General features: G+C 33.8%; 1 long non-coding RNA gene across 1 annotated transcript in view; it reads left to right on the forward strand.

The window, feature by feature from the left end:
• Positions 1-12,038, forward strand: part of LOC125754838 (uncharacterized) — a 29,968-nt gene extending 17,930 nt beyond the window's left edge. The window contains exon 3 of the long non-coding RNA XR_007409723.1: positions 11,845-12,038. This is a non-coding gene — a long non-coding RNA (uncharacterized LOC125754838). The remainder of the gene's footprint in view (positions 1-11,844) is intronic.
• The last annotated feature ends 3,519 nt before the right edge of the window (positions 12,039-15,557 follow it).

The raw sequence follows: 15,557 nt of genomic DNA on the forward strand, positions 1-15,557 counted from the left end.
GTGGTGTGTATAACCATCTTTATAAGAGCATCCATTCTTTTATATATTGAGATACAGCTTATATTTATGAAAGAAAATCTCCAGGAAAATCCAGGGAATGTCAAGTTCACAGATTTAACCTTTAAATTGATACTTAGTGTTTTTACAAGTTTTGTTTTATTTTTTACTGAATGAAAATACTCCTCTAAAAAAGATTATGAAGAGGTGCCTTGGTGGCTCAGTCAGTTAGCATCCAACTCTTGATTTGGCTCAGGTCATGATCATGGATCATGGGATTGAGCCCCCACATTGGGCTCTACACTGAGCATGGAGTCTGCTTGAAATTCTCTACCTTGCCCCAGCCCCCACTCGCTTCCTCTCTCTCTCTCTCATCCTAAAATAAGTAAATAAATAAATAAAATCTTAAAAACAACCACGACTATGTATGTCCATACATAGGCCAGGTTGTGAGCAAAAAATACATAATTGTAGAATTAAGATTAAATAAAAGTTAAAAGGGATATACTTGACTTTTTTATTTGACTTTTAATAACTATTCAATTAATTACAATGTAACATGTTTATTGAAAATGCAGGAAAATGTGGATTGCAAGCACAAAAAAATTAGCTATTTCTCATGATCATATTGGAGTGATAGCTTTAGTAGTATTTCCTTGGGGTTTTTGGACTTATATGGTTAGATAGAGCCAATGAATAATTCTGGAATATTCTAATTCTATCACACTTTATGTCTGAAAGCAATTGTTACAGTGATAGGAAGTTAAATCCCCATTGTTCTGTATTTGAATTAAAAGGATCAATATAAACTTAGGAAATACTATATTTAAACAATAAATTATTTATTTATCTCTTGCTACTGAAATATCTTTAAAATATCTACTTAAAACTTAGATATCTCTTTCTACTATATCTCTTTACTACTTAAAAACACCTAGAAATAATTAAAAAATCAGTAGCCTCTCTCATCCTCAGATTGCGATCTGGTAATATTCTAAGAGATATCAAGATGTCTTGAAGGAATGGATGATTCCATGTCTCAGGTAGAAAATGTGCAAGATTAACTTGAATCACCTTTCATACTGGAAAAGAATGAAAGATATCAAAGATTACTAGCCACATCAAGGGAATGCAGGAGCTAACATGAAGAGACTTCTACTGGCCAAAGATGGGACAATCTGACTCTATAAAAATTAATGACAATAGATTGAAGCACATAAAATATGTTTAAATATATGAATTTAAGTTTTAAAATGAGTACTTGGTTACTTCAAAAGATGATAAGAAACCACGATCTTAAAAACAGAGAAGAATAACCAAACATGTATTTTTCCAAATGGTGGATAAGGAGAAGTATTTCCTTATATGTTTCAAGTAACAAATAAAAAAAAATGATAATTCAAATATCACCATTTTGCAATCCTTAATGAATTATAGTCTATGCCTTGAGGATCAATGGATGCTGAGATCACAGAGAGGAAGACAAAAATGATATGCCTCCTGGTCTAAAAACGCAACACTCCCCACCAACTTGCCAGAAAGACCAAATTTGAGTCCAACAGAGCTTCTGTATTCAGCTTCTAATTTACAGGAAACACAGAGAGCAGAGACACACACTTAACTGTATCCAGAGCATGCAAGAGCTAAGCTATGGAAAACTCAGTAAGTGAAGTGGTCTGGGTCTGTAACAGATCAATTCTAAGGAAATAATGGGTTGAAGGACAAAACCTTAGATTAAAAGAAACTGAAAAATAATGTAAAACATTTAAGAAGGTATACTAAAAACAAACAAAAAACCACTTTTTTTTTTTTTCTGGGGGAACTAATATATTTAAAATTCTGTAGGTGATTCTAATGTGACTTGAGGTTGGCAACTAGGGAGTTAGAGACTAACTGGAGGGAAGGCCAGTTGTCTGCATTATGCTATGAAAGTATAGTGCTTTAGGGAGCCACGGACACGGAGGAAACAGGGTGAGTCGTGTGCTGTAGCATTTCAGCATTAAGATGGAAGCAGAGGTTGACAAGCCATCAGACATTAAATAGGAGAAGTGGAAGATTTAACAACTACCCCTGAGAAAGCTAGAGATAATTAAGATCCTGCCATGCTAAATAGCCAGAGATGTTTTGATGCCAAACTATTTTGAAGGTTGAAGATAAACTGTCTGAAAGGACGTGAGTACAAATTATTTCAGAGTGACATTAAATATTTTTTAAATGAAAGTTATTAGAAATGTGGACAAATTTTCCTTAATGTGTCTTTTTCAAATTGCTTTATTGGATAGATAGATAGGCAGTATGGTGTGGTATGAGATATTGTTAACTGATGGCTCTGGGTTCAAATCTTGTTATTACTTCTTATTAGTTTTGTAGCTTTGCTTAACTCAGTTCCCAAGTCTCGATTTTATTGTAAAGCAAAGTGGGCATACCTTAGGGCATTATGAAGAATAATATTCATGTGAAAGCACCTACCCCTATAATTTAAATGTTTTAAATATTTAATTTTAGTCTGAACTATTTAAAACTTAATAGAACAAAAACATGTTACTAGATACAGATAATTACATTGAAGAAATCTTAACACCGTGCATAAAAAAAAACAAAAAAAAAAAACAAAAAAAAAACATAGCACAGGTAAATCAAAAGCACCTACATCCCTTTCTACTTTTTTCTTGAATCAAGGTATGAGATCAAAATAATTTCATATTATATATTTTAACAGTTTTATAATGTATTGATTCACCTGCCATAGGCTCTTTTTAAAGTGTAGAACAATTCAGTGTTTTTTAGTGTCTTCAGAGGATATACAACTGTTATTACAATCTAAATTTAAAACATGTTTGGCCCCCCAAAAGGAAATCTGGATCCATTAGTGATCACTCTCCATCCCTCCCAAACATCACCAGCCCTGGGCAACCAATAATCTATTTTCTGTCTCCATAGATTTGTGTATCCTGAATATTTTATACAAGTGAAATCATACATGTTATGGTCTTCAGTGATTAGCTACATTTATTTAATATAATACTTTCAAATGCTCATCTGTGTTGTAGTATTTTGTTTCTTTTTTTATTTCCAAATAATATCACACTGTATACTATTTTTTAGCCATTTATCACTTGATGGACATTTGGGTCATTTTCACTTTTTTGGCTATTATGAAAAATTTTATGAACATATGTGTACATGTTTTTGTTGAATGTATGTATTGTATTTCTCTTGGGTATATTCCTAGGAATGGGAATTTGGTTATCATATCTTAACTCTTTGTTTACTATTCTGAGGAATTACCTGTTTTCTGAAATAACTGTGCCACTTTTTATTCTCACCAACAACATATGAAGGTTCCAATTTCTCATTCTAGTGAGTGTGAAGTGTTATGTCATGTGGTTTAATTTCCATTTCTCTAATGACTAATGATATTAAGCATCCTTTCATATGTTTACTCCCCACTTACATGTCTTTTTTGGAGAAATGCCTATCAAATCCATTATACATTTTAAAATTTGGTTGTTTATTACTGAGTTATAAATGTTCTTTATGTATTCTGGATATGAGTTACTTATCAATATATGATCTGCAAAAATTTCTCCCATCCTGTCTTCTGTGCATTTTAAACTTTTACATATGTAAATATATTATGATTTATATACAAATTAATATTTTATATTTCATGTTTATATAAATATTTACATATTATTTATATAAGTATAATTTATATATGATATATTAAAGTATGGATATAATTTTCTGGGTACCTTAATATTACATATGTGAATTTAATTTAATAAACCTCTTTATATTATAAACGCTATGTGATTTGGTACTTCCCTTGACTTTACTCAACATAATACATTATTGGCATATGCCTGACAATCTAGTATAGTTGCTTCTCCAGTTAATTCATTAAAAATGCTGTTATTCTACTGCAGGATTAAACTGTGGTTTAAGATTTTTATTTTATTTTTCCTTTGTGTTGCCTTTCAGTCAGTTATATTTAAGAAGAGATGAAATGTTCTGAACACATTTATTGTTTCCTCATTCTTAACAACCAGTAAAGGTTTGCTATAAGGTATTGTTGAGTAGCACGTCTCCAAAAATAGAAGACTTTATAATGTCCAGGCACTGTTCCTCAATATAAACAGTACCCTAGAAACTGAACCTCAGCAATCATACTTTATACATTAATTCCTCACTTCTGTTGACATGAAAGTATTTATTTTCATTCTATAGCTTGAGACATAGTAATTAAATTTACTGATAACATGTTCTTGAAGTTACAAAAGTAGGAAGAAGAAAGATGTTTGGAAATTGAAAACCGTTTGAGAATAACTCAAGAATTAAAAAAAAAAAAGAATCAACTGCAAACAAAAACTTTGTAAAGTAAACCTTGGGAAATAAAGATTGTTGAGGACATTGAGGAATGATGATGAATACTGCATGGTGTCAAAGACCTTGACAGTTCTTTCTGCCAGACACTGATTTAAAAAGATGCAATCCACCTCCGTCAGACATTCTGTGCCAGAAAAGTCACTATCCATGCTTCAAAGAGCTGCAGACATTCTGTTCTCAGAGAATGTTCTGAATCTGAGGAGGCTATCCTTTTTGACCTAGAGAAGTAGGGGAATGGAAGGAGAGATCTAAAAAGAGACTTTTAAATTTTGCTATTTTCATTATTATTTTTTTTACTTTGTGAATTTCTGCATCTTTGTGAAGTTTTGTCACATTGGTTATCAATAGTGTCTATGTCTCTTTTCCATGGGTGAATTCATTCACTCATCACTTAGCATAGAACCACAACTCTAAAAAAAAAAAAAAAAAAAAAGAACCACAACTCTTAGATGCTTACTCATGTTTTGGGCTGTGGATATTTGTTGATATGAGACAGTGATGTATACCTTTTTTTTTTAAAGGATTTATTTATTTATTTATTTATTTATTCATTCATTCATTCATTCATTCATTCACGAGAGACAGAGAGAGAGAGAGGCAGAGACACAGGCAAGAGGGAGAAGCAGTAATACAGTTGGATGCCCAACCAACTGAACTACCTAGGCACCCTGGCTTTGTGTTTTTTTTAATCCAATTTTTATTATTCTTAACAGATTAGATTATTAAGAAATAATTACTGTGTGTCTTCCTTCCTCAGACATATTCAGTAATTCCATTTCTTACTATAGCATAGTGTCACAGTTAATAGCCTGGCCTATGAAATTAGATGTCAGAGATATGCTTTAAAATAATCTGGATTTTGAGAGAAATTGGTGAAGGTATCAATATATAGCAGTATATAGTGATTCATTAGACAATTTTTTTAAAAAAATGTGAAATTTTCTGTAACAAAATGTTAAAAATGAGTATATTCTATCATTATGCTTTATGTAGGATAGATTTTTTTTTAAACCTCTCTGAGTTAGATAGTAAATGTGAGGAAGATAAAATCTTATACCAGATATTTAGAAATCCTTAATTTCTAGAAGTATATTTACATAAATCTGGCTAAGGAACATTATAAATAACATTCAGTAATCTCTTAGGAAATGAGTATAAAAATCTGTGTATTTTATATGTATATGTAAGCATCTTCCTCATTCTGTTAGATTTCTTATAATGAACATACTAGGTTTTGGAATCAAACAAAATTACCATCATGTCATGGTTAATGTTATAGAACAGCATTGTCCAAAATGATAGCCAGTGGCCTTATAAGATTATTTAAATTTGCTTTAATTAAAAACAAGTAACAATTCAAATTCAGTTTCTTAGTCCTACTAGCCACATTTCAAATGTTTAGTAGCTGTGTGTGGCTAGCAACTATATTATAGAGCTTTACAGGGAGAGCCCTTTTATCATAGCAGAAAGTTCTATTAGATGGCACTTTACAGAATATTACCGGTGTTTAGAGTTAGCCATTTATTTTCTCTATCTTTGCATCAATTTATTTTAGTTGTTTTGGTCAAGAATGAAAATGTTTTCCCTTAAGAGTCACATAGTAGCAATCCACTAAGTTTAAGTTTATTCAGTCATTTACCATTTTTTTTTAAGATTTTATTTATTCGTTTGAGACATACAGAGAGAGAGAGAAAGGCAGAGACACACAGTCAGAGGGAAAAGCAGGCTCCATGCAGGGAGCCCAACATGGGACTCGATCCCAGGTCTCCAGCATCAGGCCCTGGGCTGAAGGCAGCGCTAAACTGCTGAGCCACCCGGGCAGCCCATCATTTACCATTTTTAACTGAAGATTTCCTATTGCCTGGGGCTCGACAATTCAAAGAGAGACCAGAGATGACAGAAACACAAATGTTATAAGATCAGTAGAATTTAAGGGTGGAAATAATGGCAACTGAGTGAAAATGTGAAAGAGTGAGTTTGGGGCAAATAAGCAAAAAAGCATCCTAGATTACTTTGTGAACAGGAGTTAGTGTCATTAAAAAACGGCTTGGGCAGGTGTTTTATTCTCACAGAAGCAAAAACTACTTACTGTAATAGGAGACAGCATTACATAGGGCCACACCTTGCTTTACATACTGATTTCATTTAATACAAAAAGGAATTCAGACTACCTTTTGTTTAACTCCACCATATGTACATATTATCTTTTCTTATATACATATATATGTATTTTTTCATTTATTTTTTAAATTCAACTTACTTAAACTAGAGCCCAATTCACCCATTTCTCCCAGTCCTCATCCCTCACCTCTGACAGCCACCCATCTATTTTTTTATCTATAAGCTGCTTATATACACACACATATATATATTATTTAATATATTATATATTTAATTATACATAATTAGATAATGTTACCTATATCATTATTTTACTTTGCATGATGCCCACAGGGTCCATCCATATTGTCCTAAATGGCAAAATTTCATTCTTTATTATGGTTAAATAATGTTTTATTTTGTGTTTGGGTGTGTGTATGTATATATACACACCCATATCACTATTTTTTTCTTTCATTGATGAATGCTTAGGTTATTTCCGTATCTTAGGTATTGTAAAAAAAAGAGCTGCATTGATAAAGGGGGTACATATATCTCTTCAAACTAATGTTTCCATTTTCTTTGGATTAATACCCAGAAGTGGAACTGCTGGATTATATTGTAGTTTTATTTTTTAAGTTTTTGCGCTTCCTCCATACTTCCTTCCATATTTGCTGCTCCAGTTTATAATTCCACCAACAGGGCTCAACAGTTCCCTTTTCTCTACATTCTTGCCAGCACTTGTTATTTCCAGTCTTCTTGATAATAACCATTCTAACAGGTGTGAAGTGATATCTCATTGCAGTTTTTGATTTGCATTTTGCTGATGATTAATGATGTGGAGTATCGTTTCATGTACCTGTTGGCTAGCTGTATGTCTGCTTTAGAATCTTCTGCTTACTTGGTAATCACCTGGTTTCCTACAGAAGCATTGTGTGAGTCTTTATATATTTTGGGTATTAGTCACTTATCAGATACATAATTTACAAATCTTGTCTTCCATTTAGTAGGTTGCCTTTTCATTCTGTTGACGTTTTTTGTTTTGTGGTCTCTGTTGAGGGTTTCTTTGTTTGGTTTCTTTTTTGCTGTGCAGAAACTTTTTAGTTATTATATATAGTCCCATTTGTTTATTTACTTTTGTTGCTTTTGTATTATGTATATCAGATTTAAAAAATCATAGCCACGGGACTCCTGGGTGGCTCAGCGGTTGAGTGTCTGCCTTTGTGCTCAGGGCATGATCCCAGGGTCCTGGGATCAAGTCCCATATCGGGCTCCTGCATGGAGCCTGCTTCTCCCTCTGCCTGTGTCTCTGCCTCTCTCTGTGTGTCTCTCATGAATGGATAAATAAAATATTTTAAAAAGTCATCACCAAGATCTGTGTCAAACAACTTGTTTCCTATGTTTTCTTCTAGGAATTCTGGGATTTCAGGTCTTACATTCAAGTCTGTACCCTATTTTGACTTAATTTTTGCGTATGGTAAAAGATAGTGGTCCAGTTTCAGTCTTCTGCAATAGGCTGTCCAGTTTTCTCAGCAGCATTTATTAAAGAGGCTGTCTTTTCCCCCACTGAATATATATATTATTATGTCATAATATATATATTCTTTATATATATATATATATATATATATGGCAAATAAGCAAAAAATGAAAAAAAAATATATAATGACAAATATAGGGCACCCAGGTGGCTCAATGACTATGTGCCTGCCTTTGGCCCAGGTTGTGATCCTGGAGTCCCGGGATGGAGTCCCATATAGGGCTCCCTGCATGGAGCCTGCTTCTCTCTCTGCCTATGTCTCTGCCTCTCTGTGTCTCTCTTGAATGAATACATCTTTAAAAAAATAAAATTGCTTTCTATTTAGTATTTTAGGAAATTGACATTTTCAAAAATAATATTTCTGATACCTAAAGCATCCATTTATTAAAAAGCTAATATTTTTATTTACTTTTTTCATAGATGCTAATCTAAAATTTTATGGCCATTTTTTGCCTTATTAAATACCTTGTAAGAGTAACATTTGATACTTTCCCAACTAACTGGGCTGATAATTATGTCCAGTAGTTTTTGTAGTAATTCTATACGGTATCGATCCAAGCAAGGGCTGTTGAGGTTCGGTTTGCTTCTAAAGTAATTAAAATGAGTAGATTGTAATTCTGAAGCCCATTATACACCTTTTTCCCCCATCATAAAGTATCATTTCACAAAAGGTCACCTACTAACCAGTGTTTCTCATCAAGTGTTCACTATCATTTTGTAAGAAATCAAGGTTTCCAAGAGATTTAGGTAGAAAAGTTTTTTGAATGAATACACTCAACTCTACATGAATTGCCAATTATGTGATTATTATTTGAGGGTTGGATATGCTTCTTCTGCAAAGCTCATGGGCTTTATGACAACTTTTTTCTTCATTCTTCCAAAGGCATTCTTATTTATTTCCTGTGAGGCTGGAACCTGCATCTGGATATAATTAAGATTGTGGAAATGGGTTGCTGCCATAACTTTAGAAAATTATGAGTATCTTTTTAGTTATGTTGATTCAAAACTGGGGAGCTGTAGAAATGAAAGGCAGAATTAATAAAAGAATCAACCTTAAGAAGCTGAAGTGTTCTTAAGGCTATTCTTGACAGAAACCAAGGATAATCTCTTCCTTAAAAGCAAAAATATGAGTATTCACCCCCATGTACTTGATTTCTTGTAACTTGCCTCATGTTAAGAACATTTGCATAATATTTTATACATTGGCTAAATGATTCTTATTGTACTCCAGCAAATGTTGAGTTGAATGCTATGTGAATAGTAAAGTAATTTTGAAAGTTCATCTACTTATCTAGTAAAGGAAAAGTTCTGGGCTACTTTGTAGGATTTAAAAATTTTTTGATCATTACTAAGTATTAAATTATACTTTAAATTAAATCCCTTTGTCTATTTTTGAGGGAAATAATCAATTTGCTTTTACTGGCTGATTTTTAAGTAAATATTAATGAGCCATAACAAAAAAGAAATCTATATAGAATTATAAAAGCTTTTAGAGGTAGACATCCCTTTGAGAGAAAATTCCTTTTTTTTTCTTTTAAAAAAGGAAGGTGGTTTTGAATTCTCAGCAAGGAGTCACTATCTCAATTAAAAATGGTTCTGAAAAAAAAATGGTTCTGAACAGGGACTTAAAAGCTACTAGTTCATTTCATTTATGTTTTGGCTATTAGAAGCATCTAATAAACTAAAGTAATGGCAAACTAGTTTGAATTGTTTAGTAATATTAAAGAGTAAGAGAAAAATTGTTTCTCAGATAGGGTGTTCACTTGTTTACATTACATGTAATTGAATCTCTGATTACCAGTTTTGTAGTCAAAGAGTCAAAGGCCCAGCCTGGCCTTGGAGCTAGTATACCTGATTGATCAGATAGATGGTGCTTTACTCCTGCAGTGGGAGAGGAAGATTGTATTCATGAAAGTCCTCAGAGTAAAAACATTCATTAACATTTTCAGTATGGACTGGATTTTACCTGTGTGAGGAGAGTAAAGATAACTTCTGTTTTTATTTACCTAATGTGACTCACTGTTTAAAACAGAGCAAGAACCGCCTTCTTAGCGCAGTGGGCAGCGCGTCAGTCTCATAAAACAGAGCAAGATGGCCAGATTGGAGCAAAGAGAGCTTTTTAGTAATTGTTCTTTATGAATGTTCACTGCTTCAGGGAGATACCCATGTGCTTATGTTTGCAGTTCTCTTTACTATTAAAACATAATAATCAGCACTCTAAAAATATCAATTGTAGGGGCACCTGGGTGGCTCAGTGTTTGAGCGTCTGCCTTTGGCTCAGGTTGTGATCCCCTGAGTCCTGGGATCAAGTCCCAAGTCATGTTCCCTGCATGGAGCCTGCTTCTCCCTCTGCCTATGTCTCTACCTCTCTCTGTCTCTGTGAATAAATAAATAAAATCTTTAAAAAATAAATATAAATTGTTACTCTCATAGATACTAAAAACCATGTTATTAAAGATGTTTATGACCCTACATTTTGGAGATGAGAGGTTCAAGCCCTCTTGCTGTTTGTCCATCCTGTCACCCAGGGCTGCTAGTGCACAGTAGTGTCATTTGTTTCCCGCAGGAACACAGGGGGTGATTCATCTTGTCTGTCTGAATAATATCACCTAAGATACTTTGTTGTTTTTTGTTTTTATTTTTTTAGAGAACATGAGCAGGGGGAAGGGGCAGGAGCATAAGGAGAGAAAGAATCTTTTTTTTCTTTTTTAAAAAGAAATACTTTTAATACTTTTTTAATACTTTTTAAAAAATAAATACTTTTTAAAAAAGTATTTATTAATGAGACACACAGAGAGAGACAGGCAGAGACACAGTGCGAGGGAGAAGCAGGCTCCTTGGGGGGAGCCTGATGCGGGACTCGAATCCGGGACTCCGGGATCACACCCTGAGCTGAAGTCAGATGAACCACTGAACCACCCAGGCATCCCAGAGAGAAATAATCTTAAGCAGCCTCCTCGCCCAGCACAGAGCCTGATGCAGGGCTCGATCTCACAACACTGAGATCATCACCTGAGCCAAAATCAAGATTTAGATGCTTTATTGATTGAGCCACCCAGGCACCTATAAACCCTAAGAGAGCTATTAAAATGAGCTATCTTTTATAAAATTACTGAACTCTACCAAACTATCTAAAAATTTATTCCTATGTTTTGGAAAAAAGGTAATTCCAGTTTTTAGATGTAAGCAGAAAGTGAAACCAACCTGAATGACATTATTCTGAGTATTTTATGGTATTAGATATCTAATAATGTCCCATTTCATTATTAAGATTTGCAAACATCAGTAGGTGAATCTTTTAATCTTGAAGACAGTTTAATTCTCCCTAGTGGAAGTATACATTTCTGGAAAGTGTTAGGGACAGAAGGCAGCATGTAGTAGAATATGAGAGACTAGTGAAACAGGGACTGTAATAGCATATCTTCTGTTGAGAGAGAACCAAGGACACACTGGGGAGCTGAGGAGGAAGACAGAGCTCAGGGTTTTAAGAGAACCAAAGGAAAGGAGAATCTCCATGTTCATATTCAAAACCAAAGTTTATGATTAGGAGCCACATAGGCTGGGAAAAAATAGTATCACTGGTTGTTTCTTTTATAAACTCAAGTACAAATTTTGGCGCCTGGGGACTGTGTGTAGACACCTGAGTCATGTGCAGTGAAGTCAACTCAGTTCCTCCTATTACTCAGCTTGCCTTCTTTAAAAAAATTGAGTGTGTCTTGAGGGTGTCTAGTGCTATTTCTTGTTTTAATTTTTGACTTGGCATTTTTTTTTTCAGAGAAGGGCTTTTTAAAAATGCTTTCTGGCTTTTTTTCTTATAGTTTCAAACCTGATTTACACAGCGAATAAGCTAGCAGTGACTCCAATGTTCTTCACTTGGCAATATATTGCTACCAACATCACAGATAAAAAGATGTGTTCCCTGTATCGAAATTGCTCTGTAATCAGAATCTGATAGAGAAGGTAAACTTTTTCAGAGAAAGAGCTTATATATTTTGTACTAAATAAAGATAAAATGTGCTTAACTTTTTTGCCTTGATCATATTTACCACTTAGACTTTTATGTTTATTTGATACCTGGGGAAACGTGACTTCAACTTCAATCCAAGATGTGTTGTGAATTTATACTGAAATAAGTTCCCTTTAAAAATATCTAAATAACAGAATAGGAAAAGAATAGTCAAATATCAAAATGTCTATGGATCATAACACTTCTTCTTTGAGGAGCTGGGTTAGTAATAAGAACTTAGAAATGTTTGGTTCTTTACAGTTTATAATAAACTTTGTAAAGGAGTAGTAACAAGATAGCGATAATGATAGCAATATACTCATTTCTCAGATCTGCTGAAAAAGGCCAAATGCTCCTAAACGCCAATTAGCAGAGGCTCTTTTGAATTCAGCGAGTATGCTAGAATTCCGTTAGTCTTTTGTCCAGAACTGAACAGTGGAGGTTTCTCTCATGAACAGCTTCAGATCATGTATTACGAGACTGCAAACTGCCGTGAGAAATGGTGGTTGTAATACCACATCTGGAACTAGAAATACGTCTTATGTCTTGTACAGGTGTGCCGTACCAAGTATTTTTTTTCAACATACATGTTCTCTATTTGATGTGATTATTTTGTTCTCTATTTCCTCTGAAAGCTTGTGTATAGACACAAACATACATACAAACGGATATTGTACAAAAACACGTTCTTATTGCATTTGAGCATATAGTTAACTAGCGGGAGGGGACTTCTTAAATGAATGGGCATAATTTATTGACCTTCCCATTAAAGAGAAGTCTGATGGTGTTAATATTGAACATTTTCTTTCCAAACGAGACTTACATTTTGAATGATATCATAAGACCTACAAACACTTTGGATACATGCTGTAAAGAACTAGGATATATTTGTATTCCAGGGGCTGAGCTGGGGACAGCATGCTAGTTTCTAAGGATTTTTGTGAAAGCCTTTTCATTTTCCCTTGGTTGACTCAATTCTGGGGACAGTGTGGGACAGATACTTGAACTAGATTGCCTTTGGAGAGTCCCCATCACTAAAATAGTCTTTACTGCCTTAACTTGTAAATAAACTTGTCCATTCCAAAGGCAAAGAGGCAAAAGTAAAAGTATAGACATTTTTCCTACACGTGATTGTAATGAGGTTGATTGCTAATAAGGGGAATTTGTGAAGATTTTTTCTTTTAAATGGAATAGTTTAAAAAATTAAAAAAATAAATAAATGGAATAGTGTTTTTATTGTACCTGGGGATGAATGTCCTTTGAATACATTTCAGATGTGTTTTGCATATGCTCAAGACTAATATGTTCACTTTCCTTTAGTAGAAGAGTATTTTTCTTCTTCAGTTGACCTAGCAATTCATATTAATTGATATCTCAATTTATTGATCAATCACAATTTATCTAAAACCCCCTGTGGACCAGGTTTGCAATACAGAGTGATACCATCCAAGGATAAGAATTCACTTGAATGAGGCTAGGTTTCCTATCACCTAGTGATGCAATGAGAAGCAGGGAAAAAGTGTTTGCTAACATTACATCTTTCCCTTAGTGTGACAATGACAGAATGTTAAGTAGTCTACTTTGGTCCACATGTGTGATTCACGTTCAAAATATTTGCTTGGTCCCAAATTCATGGACAGATACATTTCATGTGATTAAATGTTTAAAAGAGTCTCTTTTACCCTTGCATTTTATTTGTCTGATCTATATTTTTTTTCTGTGCGATAAGCTGATAAATATTCTCGCCAGGTTTTTTATTATTATTAATTCTTTTTGCTCTTCTTTTGTGGCTTTTGACTGACATCTATTCACTTCAAGGGTGATTTTCCTGTTGGCAAGAGGCAGAAGAGACATACCAAGCATCCCCTTCAGGAACAAGCAATTTAAGTACTATAATGAGATGGGTCTTTTCAGAGTCTATAATTGGTGACAAGGTATGGCAGCTTCATATCAGACAAAGATGTACAACACAGAGCTTATTAATGAGGATGGAGCGTCATACTCAAGAAAGCTTCCTGTGACTATGAGACAGGAGAATATAACAGATAGTGTAGGTTGTTACTAAGTCCAATATCTCCAATTTGCATCATAAAACCTTTATGTAAGCCAATTCAAGCTAATCCAGAATGGGATATTTTTCCCCTTTAGAATTCACTAGGGTAGCCAGCAATCCATCACTTTGGATCCCAGCCCTCACAGACAACAGCAATAATCATCTAAACTTGCAGATATGCTCAATTTAATTGGGTTAGTTTAGTAACCTTCCTTGTATTAGAGCCAACTTGCAAAGAGATATAATATTTTCACAGTTATGAAGACATAGCAGCTGGCCATAGTAAGATTTGATTGTGGATCAAGAAATCAGATTTTCATCAAGTTAAGAACTCTTCATGGAAATATATATGGAATAAATAATAAAGTAAAATGATTAACAAGGAGACCTACAAAGATATTGGCAAGGCATACAAAAACTGCCTTGCTGATAATGCTGAAATCTGTTACTCAGCTTACTCTGATAGCTTGTTACTGATATTTTGGGGGAAGAGCATTAATTTTAAATAAAACCAAAAGATTAAAAAGTAGATATTGAAATCATATATTGAGAAGCAAGACATTCAAATTATTTTGTAAATACTAAATTATTTAGCTTTTTAGTGTTCTTTTTTTAAAACATTCTTAAGCACTTAAAAAGTAAATATGTTGTATACAGTCAAATACAATTGCAAGGGAAGTGAAAAAGAGAGCCCAGGTGTTGGGTTTCTGGTGCGTCATCCTGAGGAATAACTTTTTTTGTGTGTGTGAACAATAGAAAAGTTGTTAGAAAATAAATACCTCTTCTTAAAAGTAACACTGGGACCCATTTTGATGAGGTAAGTGACCAAGATGCTGAAGAATAAACCACCATACGATCCCCTTACCATCTGCAGCGTATTAACAGATTTCTGCAATGAGCTGTTTATAGTGTAATTACAAAGAAAAACAAGGGTAAAATAAAACAGAATGAAAGATAAAGGATTGTTCAACTTCAAATGTCCCTTTCTTGGAAAGCACTTACAGAGAAAGCTGCCTTCATTTCTGCATGCACTGCTTTGAGGGGGATCTTTCTGTTTATAATTACGGACCCTTTATTCTATGAAGTTGTAGGGTTCTCCCTCAGATTGTCACTCTATAGTAATGTTTCTAGGGAGTTCATGAATTTTCCAAGTAATTGGAATATTTCTTGAAGTCAAATTTGGCCGCCTTTGATTATAAGCTAGAAACCATAGCTCAGTAAAACTTGTAGAATCATTTAAAATTACAATTGTGTATTGATGAAAATGTTTAGGACTGCATTTTGAACTAGCAGTGATTGCATGGTTATTATTACTAATGCATTACATATGACAAGTTCTGCGAAGCCAGAAGCATTTCCTTCTGGGCCTCAGGACTAGGGAAGAAGAATCCCAGGAGTCAGAAACTAGCTTCTCCTATTTAGTCAGGGGTAGGTCCAGGCTTATAAAATAGAATTTCAGGTTCTATGGAATA

Source organism: Canis lupus, chromosome 3 (assembly GCF_003254725.2).
Source record: "Canis lupus dingo isolate Sandy chromosome 3, ASM325472v2, whole genome shotgun sequence".
In the NCBI taxonomy this organism is placed as follows: Eukaryota; Metazoa; Chordata; class Mammalia; order Carnivora; family Canidae; genus Canis; species Canis lupus.